This window comes from Mobula birostris, chromosome 28 (assembly GCF_030028105.1).
Source record: "Mobula birostris isolate sMobBir1 chromosome 28, sMobBir1.hap1, whole genome shotgun sequence".
Classification (NCBI taxonomy): domain Eukaryota; kingdom Metazoa; phylum Chordata; class Chondrichthyes; order Myliobatiformes; family Myliobatidae; genus Mobula; species Mobula birostris.
Window position 1 is genome coordinate 37,593,036 of NC_092397.1, and position 15,110 is coordinate 37,608,145.

The 15,110-nt window shown below is 48.6% G+C and overlaps 2 non-coding genes across 2 annotated transcripts; one reads left to right on the forward strand and one right to left on the reverse strand.

Moving 5' to 3' along the window:
- The first annotated feature begins 1,156 nt into the window (after positions 1-1,156).
- trnag-ucc (transfer RNA glycine (anticodon UCC)) lies at positions 1,157-1,228 on the forward strand. Its single transcript has one exon. It is a non-coding gene; the product is annotated as a tRNA-Gly (tRNA).
- A 2,121-nt stretch (positions 1,229-3,349) lies between these two features.
- trnan-guu (transfer RNA asparagine (anticodon GUU)) lies at positions 3,350-3,423 on the reverse strand. Its single transcript has one exon. It is a non-coding gene; the product is annotated as a tRNA-Asn (tRNA).
- Between the last annotated feature and the right edge of the window lie 11,687 nt (positions 3,424-15,110).

Consider the following 15,110-nt stretch of genomic DNA (forward strand, 5'->3'; position numbering starts at 1 on the left):
GCTGCGGCCGTTGGGTGAGGTAAATTAATGTCTTCTGCTGTACAGTGTCAATCAGGTACAAGGGCGGAGCCACGCCGCGCATGCGTTCGACTGTCAGCACTGATCGAAGCTCAGCCAGACCTTCCCCCAATTCGCTTTATGAGACTCTGAGCAGAGGTTTTGGGAACTGCAGGACGGGCGGCATGGATATAAACCCACAATTAAACATATGTCCACTCGGATTGTTCTCTACAAATTGTTTCATGCGTTCCTTTGCCTGTCTTCTCCATACAGTCACACATACGCACTGAAGGGGACGGGCTGGGCGTTGATAACTCACAGCAATAGTCCCGGTTTAATGTGTTCGGAGTGACGGATTCGGTCACTGAGTGTAACTCCGATCGGCGCTGAGATACAGACTTGCTGAGGGAACATCTGGATAAAGAGGTTGAACCTAACGTTTCTCGGAAAACTCTCACGTTCCAGGCTCACTGCAGACTTGTTCCATCGTCTCAATCAACATTTCAAAAGTTTTTTTTTTTTTTTTTTGTTGGCTCAAAAATGACTTGTACATCCAGTTATTATTTGAATCAGGAAACAGTCTCCCCATCGGGGAATTGAACCCTATCTCCCATATGGCGGGCGGGGATACTAACCACTAAACTGACGAGGATATACAAGGATATGGAATCTGTCACACGGATTTCAGTGTACAGGAGAGCTCATAGAGTCACCCTGACGTTTGTTTGTTGAGTGTGGATAGGACGCTTTTTATTCATCCCCTTCTCACTGTGTGACTGGTGGAGTCTCAGGATTCTTTCGCGATTCAGTCACTTACTGTGTTCAAGGACTGGCCAAAGGAAGGGACTCTATCAGAGTGTGGTTTGAAAGGACAATTATAATCAGGATTTATTTATCTATTTAGTGATGCGCGAAGCAGCATTCCATTAACGGCTCTTCGACTCGTTCAGGGCTCGGTTCTAACTCAGTCTGACTCCTGGATTATGCTCGCCGTGGGTGACATAACTCTGGTCTGTTGGGGATGGCGACATTAATTTACCAGAATACGACCTGCAACAGAGTGAGGAATGATCCGACAGAAAGCAGCTCGGGCACTGAACGTCATATGGAACTATGGGAGACACCTCACTACTCAAATCCTTTGCATCGTCATTGAGCGATGGTGGTATAGTGGTGAGCATAGCTGCCTTCCAAGCAGTTGACCCGGATTTGATTCCCGGCCATCGCAGATTGTACAGTTTTAGACTACAAAACAAATCATTGAACAAGATCTACGCAGAACCAGCCAAGTAATCGTGTAAGATTTATTCAAGAATCATGGATCAGAGATGGAATTATCGTTCCTCAAGAGTTTCGCGTTAAATCCTGTTCTGACTTTATACCAGATTCTACAAGAATGGACACTTCACAGGAAGGATCGGCAGGATTTGCAAAGTGTTGCCTGATTAAAGTGTTGGAGCTTGTTTCCCTTCATTGGAATGTCAGAGCCCGAGAGGAAACTTGACCGAATTTTGAGGTAGAAAATAATGAGGTATATAGGCAGATAGTCAAAATTGATTTCCCATGGTAAGCGTTTGAAATTCTAGAGGGAATAAATTCTAGTGGGAGAAAGTGTAAAGAACATGATTTTAGACAGAGTGGGGTGGGTGCTTGAAACGGGCTGCCAGGTTCAGAGACGGAAGATAAGCGATGTGTTTAGATGGGCACATGAATATGTGAGCGTGGAGCGACATGGATATAGGCACAAAGAGAAAATCAGCGGATGATGGAAATCCAAGCAATACAGAAAACGTTGGAGGAACTCAGCAGGCCAGGCAGCATCTGAGGAATGAAAAACAGTCGACGTTTCGGACCGAGTCCTTTCGTCCGGTCTGGAGAGCAAAAAAAAAAAAAACAATGAGGAATCAGAGTTAGATGGCGAGGGGCGGGGAGGAGCAAACACGAGGTGATAATAGGTGAACCTGGTGGGGGGGGGTGTATGGAGTGGTGAATTAAAGACTTGAAACGTTGATTGGTGAAAGACATACCGGCCTGGAGAACAAGGAATCGAATAGGAGAGGACAAAAGGCCATGGAAGAAAGAAAAGGGGGAGGAACACCAGAGGGAGGTGATGGGCAGGTAACAGATAAGGTCAGAGAGGGAAAAGAGAATGGAGTTTGGTGAAGGAGGGGACATTAGCAGAAGTTGGAGAAATCGATATTCATGCCATGAGGTTGGAGGCTACCCAGACGAATATCATGTGTTGCTCCTCCAACCTGAGTGTAGCCTCATGGCGACAATACAGGAGGCCACGGGCTGAGATGTAGGAATTGGAGTGAGAAGTGGAATTAAAATGGGTGGCCACTGGGAGATCTCGCTCTTTCTGGTGGACGTAGTGCAGGTGCTCTGCAAAAGGGTCTCCCAATCTTTGTCAAGTCTCACCGATATTAAGAAGGCCACAACGGGAGCACTGGATACAGTAGATGACAGGAAAATACTCACAGGTGAAGTGTCGCCTCACCTGGAAGGATTGCTTGGAGCGCTGAATGGTAACGAGGGAGGATATGCAGGGACAGGTGTAGCACTTGTTCCACTTGCAAGGATAAGTACCAGGAGAGAGATCGGTGGGGAGCGGTGAACGTACGTGGGATTTACATAGGGAACGGATCACTGCAGAGAGTAGGGGGCGGGGGGAGGAATGCAGTATTTTCTGGTGGGATCCCGCCGGAGATGGCGGAAGTTACAGAGAATTGTGTGCTGGAGGTGGAGGCTGGGCGGTGGGTGGGGGGCGGGGGGTGGTGGTGAGGACAAGACGAACCCTGATAGACTGATAGACTATCATGATGGACTGTTCCACGTAGCCGACAAACAGACGGGCATATCTGGAACTCATGCCAATGTCTGTGGTTGCACCTTTTGTTTGAAGGAAATGGAGGAGCTGAAGGAGAAATGGTTGAGTGGGGACAAGTTCCGCCAGACGGAGGTGAATGGTGCTGGGGAGAAGCTGGTTGGGTCTGGTATACAGATGGGTCCCGGGTAGGATAAGATGGACACTTGACACGCAATATACCCCGTTATGATGCTGTACTGTACTGATTACTTATCTGCACTCTGCTTTCTCTGTCGCTGTTAACTTTTATTCCACATTTTGTTATTGTTTTATATTGTTCTCTCTCAATACACTGTGTAATGATTTGATCTCCATGAACAGTGTGAAAAAGAAGCTTTTCACTGTATCTCGGTCCGTGACACAAACAATTTTAATTCCCGCTGAACGTGATGCGGCAGTAACAGGGAACGCCGATCTCCAGGCAACGCAGCGTTTCCCGGCTGGCACTGCAACGCACAGTAAAAGCTGCTGGATCACCAGCGTCCCTGGGTGGGCTCGAACCACCAACCTTTCGGTTAACAGCCGAACGCGCTGACCGATTGCGCCACAGAGACAAGTTGGAAAAGGCTTCCATAAATTGTCCATTCCGGCGTTGGAAGATGCTGAATGGTAATCCATGCTTTATACTCGGCTTTCCACAATCTGCATGAATGGTTTGCCTCAGAGGGTGACGGACAACGTAAAACAGAAAACGCTGGAACCACATACTTTTCAGAATTAGAAGCGGAAATACCATTGAATTCCCAGTGCATTGATAAAACATTCGGCCATGAGTACAGACTCCTCAGGAAAGGACATTTTACATGGGATGTAATCACTGTGTCCCGGGACGGATGAGGACAGCACCAATCCCGGGGTCAGAGAAACAGGACTGCTCCTGAACTAAACGCTGAAACTGCCGGAAATACTCCGCAGTTTAGACAGCGTCTGTGGAGGGAGAAACCGAGTTCACGTTTCAGGTCGATGAACTTTCACAGCTCCGAGCTCGCAGTTAGGCGGAAGGAGTCTCACGGAGTCTCACGGAGTCTCTGCAGGGTGACCTGAGCTGGATGAGGGCACCGATTCCACTCGCCCTCTCCTTTCTGACTCTTTGAACTGTAAACCTTAAATCAAATGCAAGAGCAGCCTTTGTTTAACTTTTACAATGTGGCAGAGGCAGATGAAGCAAATATTTCTGGAAAAAGTGTTCCACGTCACCGTGTGTTACGCCGAATAACTCCGAGATACAGAGTCGCTGAGGGGAGATTTCACGAAGCTGAACACAAAGTCCTTCCCTTTCGATGGACCCTCCCTTCCCGGGTCACTGCAGATCGACTGTTCCACATCCCCAAAGAGCCGATCACTTCAACCCCAAACTCGGATTTAACCTCTTTAACTATTTTCAATTTACGCTGAAAATTCGAGTTGCAATTCCATTTAATATGGACACAGCAAAACCGTTTCCCTGTAGGAGAAAATAACCCCCGTCTTCCCTGTGACAGACGGGGTTGCTAACCACTAAACTAATGAAAATCCAATGCGAAAGAGCTGTCTGTCGTTAGGATGTCCGAGCACAGGATACTAAGGGTCACCCGATATTTGTTCGTTGACTGTGGCACCGGCGCTTTTCACTCACACACTTCTTACTGTGCGACGGGAGAGGTCACGGAATCGCTTCCGATTCAGCTGTGTCTTGTGTAAAGCTCCCAATTCGGTCTGATTGTGTTGGGGTGAGGAACATTTATCACCAGGATTTAACTGATGCAGGAAAATATTTTCCAGATTTTCCACTTTGCCCACACTGGAAAGTCTGGCTCTATTTCTACTCCCTTCGAAGTAATTAAGTTTTGCACCAACAGACTTGGTGGGCGTACCAGTTCTAATAACAACTGGCATAGTAATGTATGGGGCTTACTATGCATGAATATACGACTGTAACCTGACTAAAGTAGTCCACTTGTCAGATGGTAGCAGCAGGGCCGTGCATTCCCTTTGACAACCGCGGCTCAAACTCCTGCATGGGAGTGCGCAATAAACTGTGGTGACGAGAAGAAGCTGGTGTCCCGAGTTTTATTCAGATTCGACTTTAACATTTGGCGTCGCGAACAGGATCCCAATATAGGGAGTATTAAGCAGACGGGCTGAGTAAGCGGCTGGACCACTCTGGGGACTGCGGAGACCGACCGAACGCCCAACAGATATTTTACATTTAGTCCCTCTCCGCTAATTCTTTTGGAGCTACGGTCCACCACCCATTGCATACCTTGACGGGATCGGGAAAGAATTTGTCGGGAGATTGGTATAAAGTTGGCAAACTTTACTAAGTGGGCAGGAGGCGGTACCGGGTAAATTTTATCAAGTGGGCAGGAGGCAGAAATACCGGGTAAATTTTACTAATTGGGGAGGAGGTACCAAGCCGGGTAAATTTCTCTGATTTATCGATTGAGCAGGAGGCCTTGTGCCATGTAAATTACTTAGAGAACATGGGTCAATTGCAGTCGATTGATACGAGTGGGCCAGGGGAGCCCTACACCATATGTGTGAGAGTTTTCCAGACGAGGGAAAAAAATTGGGAAATTTGAGTGCAGCACTGAATAAGAAATTGAGGAACAAAATGTGGCCACTGGCGGTGGAACCTGGGATATTACATCATGAGAACAAGCAGTAAACTTGATATGCACAAAAAACTGTGGAAAGAAATGGAAATTTTTGAAAAGGGAATGGAAGGAAAAGGAAGATGTAAAGTGGAACAGTATATTATTAGCAATTTGCAGGAACAATGCTTGTGACAAAGGAATAGAGGTATGTACGGCAGAAGGAACGCCAAAAAGTTGGGAGACGTGAAAAGTGGAGTGTGAATGGGTGTATGGGCGCCTAAAAGGAGAGCAGGAAAAACAACGTAAGCAAACCAATGCCGGCCTAGATAGGACATAAGGGCAGGAAGCTTAGTCTAGACTTCGAAATAATAGGGAAACAAGGGATCCCGAACCATGTCTGGCATACCGGTCCTGTTTGAGGACAGTGGCCGTGATGAGGAGTGGGCATCCACCGTACCCCCTCCCCACCTTCCCAGGGCCCAAGTACACCCAGTGCTCTCGAATCCCAATCCTCCCAGTAATCAGATACGGTGGCCGCTCGGATAAAACAGCGGCTGCAGGGAAGGGGAGGTACCTATACCCTGAGATCCAGAAAGGGAATACCGAGGATTATTCCGAGACAGGAGGGAAGAATCCAATAAAACACCAGAGTTACCGGCTCCATAAAGACAACTGCCCACCGGAATGCTGTTCAATCCACGAGGAGGAGGAGGGACAGCCCTTAGTGATTCCTGTGTGTGCACCATGGAAACCTCCAAAACTGATAATGATCATGAATCAGGCCCCAGATAGAAAAAACAAACAGTACAGTTTGCTCAGTATGTCCGCAGTACTATACAAATGTATAATGCCACCCCGCAAGACTTATTCGGTCTCTGCTGCATGATTCTCTCAGCTGATAAGGGGCAGAAATGGAAGGCAGAATTATGATACCAAACCGATCAGGACTTACAGGCGGGAAACCTTAATGAGAATGAACAGACAGACCAGATTATTCAAGCCTTGGAACGAGCTCGCCAGCAACCTGTAAACATCTCTAAAGTACATGAATTCAAAACTAAGCCTGGGGAATCGGAACCAGACTATTGGGAGCGATCTGTAGCCTGCTACTGCACTTTCACAGGAGACCAAGCCTTTAATAACGGGAATCCATCCCGCCGGTTTAATTCTTTACTCCTCCAATGCTTACCAATTAAGTTAGCCAACGTAATTAAAACAAGTAATATGGATTGGCCTGACAATGATTGGAATGGAATTCGACGAGCCTTGACATATTATTATGACCCGACTTTCGAATCCCGACTAACACCGAAGGGAACTAATATTAAAGGTGAATATGTTCAGCGGGAAGAAGGAAGCGAAAGGGCTATATCTGGGGGCCTGAAATGGCAGCAAAATCCCACCAAGGGACAGGCGGGGGCAGCAACCCGTTCGGAAATTGACAAGCAAGGATGCTTCCTACCGTGAGAACCACGCCTCATGAAGAGCCCAATGTGATACTGCAAGTTGGTGGAATTACAATTCCTTTTATGATTGATACGGGGCAACCACATTCACACTCGATGAGGAAATAGTATCGGAAAAGGGACTCCAGCCACCAGACGCTACAATCACTCTGTCTGGGTTCGAAGGCACGGAGCGTACGTATTCACTTACTGCAGGTGGAATTGCAGGGAAACCAGTGTGAGGTTTTATTTACAGTCACCACCAGTTTGGGGTGTAATATAGCAGGGAGATACCGGCACTGTCCGTTGGAAGTCGAGATTCTATGCACAGACAAGTGTATCCCCCTGGGACGAGTGAACAACCGACAGCTTCTACAATTTCCGACACCTCCCCCCCCCCCCCCCCCCCCCCGTGGTGGTCACATAATCTGGATAACACTGCGTTTGAATCCCTTCTGCCAGCGGCCGACCCTCACGTGTCTCTATGCTATTACTCTACAGGTAGCTCAACTGAGGGAAGCCAATATTATGCAGCCCTTGAGGGACAGACGTTCCCAGTCACGGTGATTGGAGAGGTTAAAAGAAGAGAGGGCTGTGCATTTATGGCCGAAGTTCCTAATTTCCTTTGGCGATAGACAGGACCGGTGGTTCCCCATACCACCTTTAGGGTTTTCCCTGTGTTCAAGCCAAAGATCCGAGGGTTCCTTGCCTACACCTTGACGAAACAAGCCTCCAGCACCGAGGGAGAATAGCAAAACTTGGCCGCGGGCCAACTCCGATAATGGAAGGAGTTTGAGGTGAGTACGGAACATCTTGTAAGACATTATTTTGATATTGACTGAACCCAAGACGTTGTACCCCATTTCTGGGCAATTGCAGGCCATGAAGTCGGCGGCACCAACTGCCCCATTGTCCGGATCACCGTGAAAGAAGGACAGACTCTTCCATCTATTCCACGATACCCACCTCAAGCCAGAGGCAACGTTTTTTTGAAGATGGAAGCTCTTTTGTTGCTCCAGCAGGAAAACGATATTCTGGTCATGCGATAGTGACGAACAGTGAAATAATTGACCAGACCTCTTTTGAAGCAGCTGTCGCAGCCCAGAAGACTGAGCTGTTTGCTCTGACTCGTGTCTGTATCCGAGCAACAGACAAAAGTGCGAACGTTTATACAGATTCCTGTTATGCATTTGGAATTGGATATGACTGCGGGGCTCTCTTGGAACATGGGAGATTTGTGACAATCTCTGGCCACCCCAATTGTAATGCCTCCATTATAAACAGCTTACTCACCGTTCTACAGCTACCTCGAGTTTTGGCTATTATTAATTGTCGGTCCATTCCCGCATGCCCGACCGGGTCAATAAAGGCAATGCTTTGACTGATAAGACAGCAAAAAGAGCGGCACGATCCTCGGTAGTTGTAGCCCCTCCGGTTCCCGTCAATCAACCTTCGGTGACTTAAGCAGAATGTGTTTGCCAGACATGCGGGTGGTACCTATTTTTCAGGGGGAGGCCTCTCATAGGAGCGCAAACTGTGGTCCCAGATAGGGTGCCAGAAAGACCACGACCTAGGAATTTGGACCACCCCAGCGGGAAACGTTTGCGTTCCTACACAGTTTTTACCAATATTGGCAGATAATGTGCTGTGGCATGCAAAAGTTTGGGCACCTCTGGTCAAAATATCTGTTACTGTGAATAGTTAAGTGAGTAGAGGATGAACTGAATTCGAAAGAGTCATAAAGGTAAAGTTGAAACATTCTTTGCAATATTTTAAGCAAGATTAGTGTATTATTTTTGTTTTCTACAGTTTTAGGGTGAAAAAAAAAAGGAAAAGAACAACATGCAGAAATCTGGGCACCCCAGAGATTTAAGCTCTCAGATAACCTTTATCAAGATCTCAGACCACAGTTTGTTAGGGCTATGGCCTGTTCAAAGTCATCGTGAGGAAAGGCGAGGTGATGCAAATTTCAAAGTTTTACAAATACCCTGACTCCTCAAACCTTGTCCCAACAATCAGCAGCCGTGGGTTCCTCTAAGCAGCTGCCTAGCACTCTGAAAATTAAAACAAATGATGCCCACAAAGCAGAAGAAGGATATAAGAAGATAGCAAAGCGTTTTCAGGTATCCGTTTCCTCAGTTCGTAAAGTAATCAAGAAATGGCAGTTAACAGGAACGGTGGAGGTCAAGTAGAGGTCTGGAAGACCACTAAAACTTTCTGAGAGAACTGCTCATAGGATTTCTAGAAAGGCAAATCGAAACCACTATTTGACTGCAAAAGACCTTGAGGAAGATGTAGCAGAATCTGGAGTGGTGGTGCACTGTTCTACTGTGCAGCGACATTTGCACAAATATGACCTTCATGGAAGAGTCATCAGAAGAAAACCTTTCCAGCTTCCTCACTACAAAATTCAGCGTCAGGAGTTTGCTAAGGAACAACTGAAAAAGCCTGATGCATTTTTGAAACAAGTCCTGTGGACTGATGAAATTAAAATAGAATATTTTTGCCGCAATCAGCAAAGGTATGTTTGGAGAGGAAAGGGTGCAGAATTTCATGAAAAGAACACCAATCCAACTGTTAAACACGGTGGTAGATAGATCATGCTTTGGGCTTGTGTTACAGCCTGTGGCACGGGGAAAATTTCACTGGCAGAGTGAAGCATGAATTCAATTAAATACCAGCACATTCTGGAAGCAAACATCACATCGTCTGTAAAAAAGCTGAAGATGAAAAGAGGATGGCTTCTACAACAGGATAATAATTCTAAACACACCTCAAAATCCCGAATGGACAACCCCAAGAGGCACAAGCTGGAGAGTTTGCCATGGCGCCCACAGTCACCCGTCATGAACATAATCGAAAATCTGTGTGTAGACCTCAAAAGAACAGTGTATGCAATACGGTCCAAGAATCTGACAGAACTAGAAGACTTTTGCAAGGAAGAATGGGGGAAAATCCCCCAAATCTGAATTGAAGGACACTTAGCTGGCTACAGAAAGCGTTTACAAGCTGTGATACTTGCCAATGAGGGTGCCACTAAGTACTGACCATGCAGGGTGCGCAAATCTTTGCTTCGCGTACTTTTCCTTTTTTTTGTTATTTTGAAACTGTAAAAGATGGAAACACAAAAAAAGTAATATTGCCTAAAATATTAAAGAAATGTGTCATAAGGGCGGCGCTGGTGGCGGACCCAATTGCGAGACACAGACACTGAATTTCTGGGATCAGGACTTCACTAGCGAGCTGGGACAAGAACACACACCTGTGCCAGGACATTGGCAAAGCACGCGGCACCAGGACAAGGAACTGGGAACTAGTCACCTGGGTTTGGACTTCGATCCAGAGACTCGACCAGAACCCAAAACCTGGGTCTTGACTTGGGCTCGGACCCCGGAACGAGGAGAGAACATGACGTGGCTACAGGACTGGACATGGCTTGGGTTCTTCATGGCTTGGGTACTTCATGGCTTGGGTTCTTCGAGGTGAGGACACGACAAGGCTTGGGTTCTTCAAGGCGACGACATGACAAGGCTTGGTTTCTTCGAGGCGAGGGCATAACGAGGCGAGGACAGGAAGAAGCTTGGGTTCGGGCTCTGAGCCAGAGACAGGACAACAACCCAAAACCTAGGTCTTGGATCGGGCTCGGACTCCGGAACTAGGCGAACACTTGACGTGGTCTTGGGAAACAGGACATAGGCGAGGCTACAGGACAGAACGAGAGACTCCTGAGCAAGACGAGGGAACTCCAGTACAGGACGAGGTAACTCCAGCACAGGACGAAGCACATGGACAGTACGAGGCACATGATCCGGACGAGAACACGAAGCCTTGACTTGAGATTCAGGAACTGCCGAGCCTTGGACTTGGGACGACAGGAACGCAGAACACAGAACCTTGGACTTGGAAAGGACAGGAACACAGAGCTTTGGTCTAGAGCACGAGAACACGGAGCACTGTACAAGAGAGACAGTAACACAGGGACAAGGAACAAATGCCAGCCCCTCTGCTGGAGAGCAGGACTAAGGGCCGGGAGTTCTACACGGAACACAGAGCCAGGAACTCCCTTTGGGAACAGGACTTGTGACCGTGGCTCTACACAGAATGCGGAGCACGACGAGACGGTTTCGAAAACTAGGTAGCAGCTAACGACCGGACCTACCTAGCGAAGGCGTGGACACAGAGTCAGTTCCAACTCAACATAGACACCAAGCTCCGGTCTCAATCTGGTGGTAGAACTTGACAAGGTTGCAGGCAAGGCACCAGACACAGGTTGCAGGCAAGGTTCTAGACAAAGACTGCAGTCAAGGCTCCAGATACAAGTTGCAGGCAAGGCTCCAGACACAGGTTGCAGGCAAGGTTCTAAACACAGGTTGCAGACAAGGCTTCCAAAGGAAGGGGAAGGGAATGGAACAGTCCAGCCTCAGGGTAACAGCAAAGACTGCGTGACTTACCCCGCGGAGGCGAGGACGGGATAATGACGGGACGAATCAGCAACCAGACTCGAACGCAGGGTCACTTATATTCCCAGCCCAAGACGAGCATCAGGGGCCTATGATTAAGCCAAACTGAAATAAGGGACAGCCGGAAGAACCGGAGTACGGAGTCCACCGTCGGGACCGTGAACCGGAAGGCGGACTTCATGACCGGACCATGACATTACCACACCCCACTCTATGGGAGTCTCCGAGCGACCGAATACGCTCTCCAGTACAAAGGACGACCTAGGCGGGTGCGGGGCGTGTATACAATCAGTAGGGAATCCAGGATGACGGGCGTTAGACGACAGTGTCTGCATTGCTGGGTCCATGTATTGCTGGTTCGTTCTGTCATAAGGGGGGTGGGGGGGGGGCGCTGGTGGCGGACCCAAATGCAAGACACAGACACAGAAGTACTAGGAACAGGACTTGACCAGAGTGCTGGGAAAAGAACACAGACTTAGGGTGGTAAATTGTCTAGGCAAGCGGGACCAGGAAAAGGAACTGGGAACTAGGAGCCAGAGCTTAGACTCGGAGCCTGAAACTGGACAAGGACCCAGAACCAAGGTCCCGGAAATAGGCGAGGACATGACGTGGCTACAGACTGGACACAGCTTTGGTTCTTCATGTCATGGATACTTCATGGACTGGGTTATTCGAGGCGAGGACATGAAGAGGTTCGGGTTCTTCGAGGCGAGTACATGACGAGGCTTGTGTTCTTCGAGGTGAGGACAAGACGAGGCTTGGGTTCTTCGAGGAGAGGGCATGACGAGGCTTGGGCTCGGACTCCGAGCCAGAGACTGGACAAGGACCCAGAATCTAGGTCTTGGATCGGGATCGGACTCCGGAAGTAGGCGAAGACTTGATGTGGTCTTGGGAGACAGGACTAGACGAGGCTACAGGACAGAACGAGTGACTCCTGGGCAAGACGAGGAAACTCCAGCACAGGACGAAGCACATGGACAGGACGGGAACACGAAGCCTTGACTTGGTACTTAGGAACAGCCAATCTTGCACTTGGGACGACAGGAACCTCGGAACTTGGACTTGGGACGACAGGAACGCAGAACACTGAACCTTGGTCTAGAGCAAGGGAACACGGAGCATTGGACTTGAGAGACGGGAACACAGGGACATGGAACACAGAACCGGCACCCCTCCTTGGAAACAGGACTAAGAGCCGGGACGTGTACACAGAACACAGAGCCAGGACATGTACTTCGGAAAAAGACTTGTGACCGGGCTCTACACAGAATTCTGAACACGACAAGACGGTTACCAGAACTAGATAGCGGCAAACGGCCGGACCTACCTATCGAAGGCGTGAACACCGAGACAGTTCCCATCACTACGCAGTGACAAACTGTCGGACCTTCCTACTGCAGGCGTGGACACAGGGACTGTTCCGAACACTAGGTAACGGCAACCGGTCGGCCCTGCCTAGCGAAGACGTAGACACAGAGACAGATCCAACACTAGGTAACAGCAAACGGCCGCACATATCTAGCGAAGGCGTGGGGACAGAGACAGCTCCAACTCAACGACAGACAGTTCCTTATCTTAAGACCGCAAGGCTCCCGTCTCGCTCAGGTGACATAACTTGACAAGGTTGCAGGAAAAGCTCCAGACACAGGTTGCAGCACTGCTCCAGACACAGGATACGGACAAGGCTCCAGACACAGGTTGCGGGTAGGCTTCAGACACTGTTTGCGGGCAAAGTTCTAGACACAGGATGCAGGCGAGGCTTCCAAAGGAAGGGGAAGGGAAGGGAATAGTCCAGCCTCAGGGTAACGGCAAAGACGGCCTGGTTTACCCAACGGAGACAAGGACAGAAAGGTTCAGATCTAACCGCGAGGCAACGGCAAAGACGGCTTGACTTACCCCAGGGAGGCGAGGATGGGATACTGACGAGACGAACCAGCAACCATACTAGGGCCACTTATATTCCCAGCCCCAAGAAGAGCATCAGGTGCATATAATTAAGCCTAACTGAAACAAGGGACAGCCAGAAGACCCTGAGTCCGAAGTCCACGACCGGACAGTGAACCAGAATGCGGACTTCAAGACTGGACCACGATATTACGCCCTCCCTCCTACACTTTGGGTGCTTCCGAGCGACCGAACATGCTCTCCAGGACTAGGGACGACCTGGGCTGGTGGGGGGAGCGTATACACTCAGGAGGGAACCCATGATGAGGAGCTTTAGACGACAGTGTCTGTGTTGCTGGGTCCACGTATATTTGTTCGTTCTGTCATAAGGGGGCGCTTGTGGAAAGACCAAATGCAAGACACAGACACTGAAGTACCAGGAACAGGACTTGACTAGAGAGCTGGGGCAAGAACACAAACTTGGGCTAGGACATTGGTCGTCTGGTCTGCTAAGTTCCTCCAGCCGCGACCTTTCATTAGGATCTGATTCTGTGTGTGAAAAAGAATTAAAAGTTGACGGTTTGGCTGCGACCTTTCATTAGGATCTGATTCCATGTGTGTTTATTTGTATTTCAGGCATCTGCAGGATTTCTTCTGTTTGTTTTGTAACTCTGTTTACCACATTGTTTCCATTTACTGACAAATGGGGGGATAGAATAGGGAGCATGGAGGCAGCTGAATTATAATACTTTTCAACATTTATTTCTAACGTTTCATGAGTTTCAAAATCCGCTTCAGTGGGTATTTTACTGCAGTTTTTAGTTCCTGTCGGAATTTGCTCTGAGTCATGGCGTAAATACACGTGTTGGTGCAGGAGCTGAGAATCTGCAGCATTCCTGATGCATGGTCTGTGATGTAACGGGGATCCGTGACAGGATAATGAATAAAACTCATTGAAATCCGTCTATAGATAGAAAATACCACAAATGTCCCCCATAACAATATAAAACTACCGGTTATGCTGAAGAGCAAAACGATGGATTTGCGTCGGTTCTCCATCTCCCGGTCCTTGTCATTCTCTCCACTCTTTTGTCCCCGAAGCCCCCTGCGGGCTCGACTGGCCGCTAAAATGCGCCTGACAGTCAGAATATTGAACAGCAAAATCAGAAAAAATGGGACAGAAGGGGTTAATATGCGGTGAAACATGTCGAATGCCGCCCATGAGGGAGAGTTTCTGAAGCTCTATTTAGGAACACAGTCCCAGGGAACACCATCAATTATTTCTCCAGGTTCGTATACAAAGTACATGGGGAGAGTCTCCAAACAGGCCAGCACACTCACTGTCCCGATAACCACAGCCGCCGTTCTCTCGGTGCAATATTTTGTTTTCAGCTTCTCGTAGCAAATGGCCACAAATCGATCGACGGTGAAAGCGACAGTCAGCCAGACTGAGGCCACAGTGCTCGCAGAAATCAATCACCCACCGAGAATGCACACAGGAGTGATGGACAGGAATGATTGGGGAAAATAAATCGCAGCAGTCCCCCTCAGCAGCGGATCCGAGATAACGACCAGGAGATCGGCCGCTGCCATTCCCACCAGGTAGCGGGTGATACATTTGGAGAGACCGCACTTTCCCCGCGACAGGATCACAATCGCCACCAAGTTCACTGGAAGAGAGACAGGGAACAGCAAGTTGAGAAAATACTGAGCAGACGCCAACAGGAGTTTGAGGGGATCCTGTAATATATCCAATTTATTGTTGCGTTTGCCAATGGAAGGGTCGCGAAAGGGCGCAGAGCTGCCGGAGAGAGAGAAGGAGTTCACACAGTAAAATAAAGTCATTATGATCTGAATACGGATTCCTGACTGATGA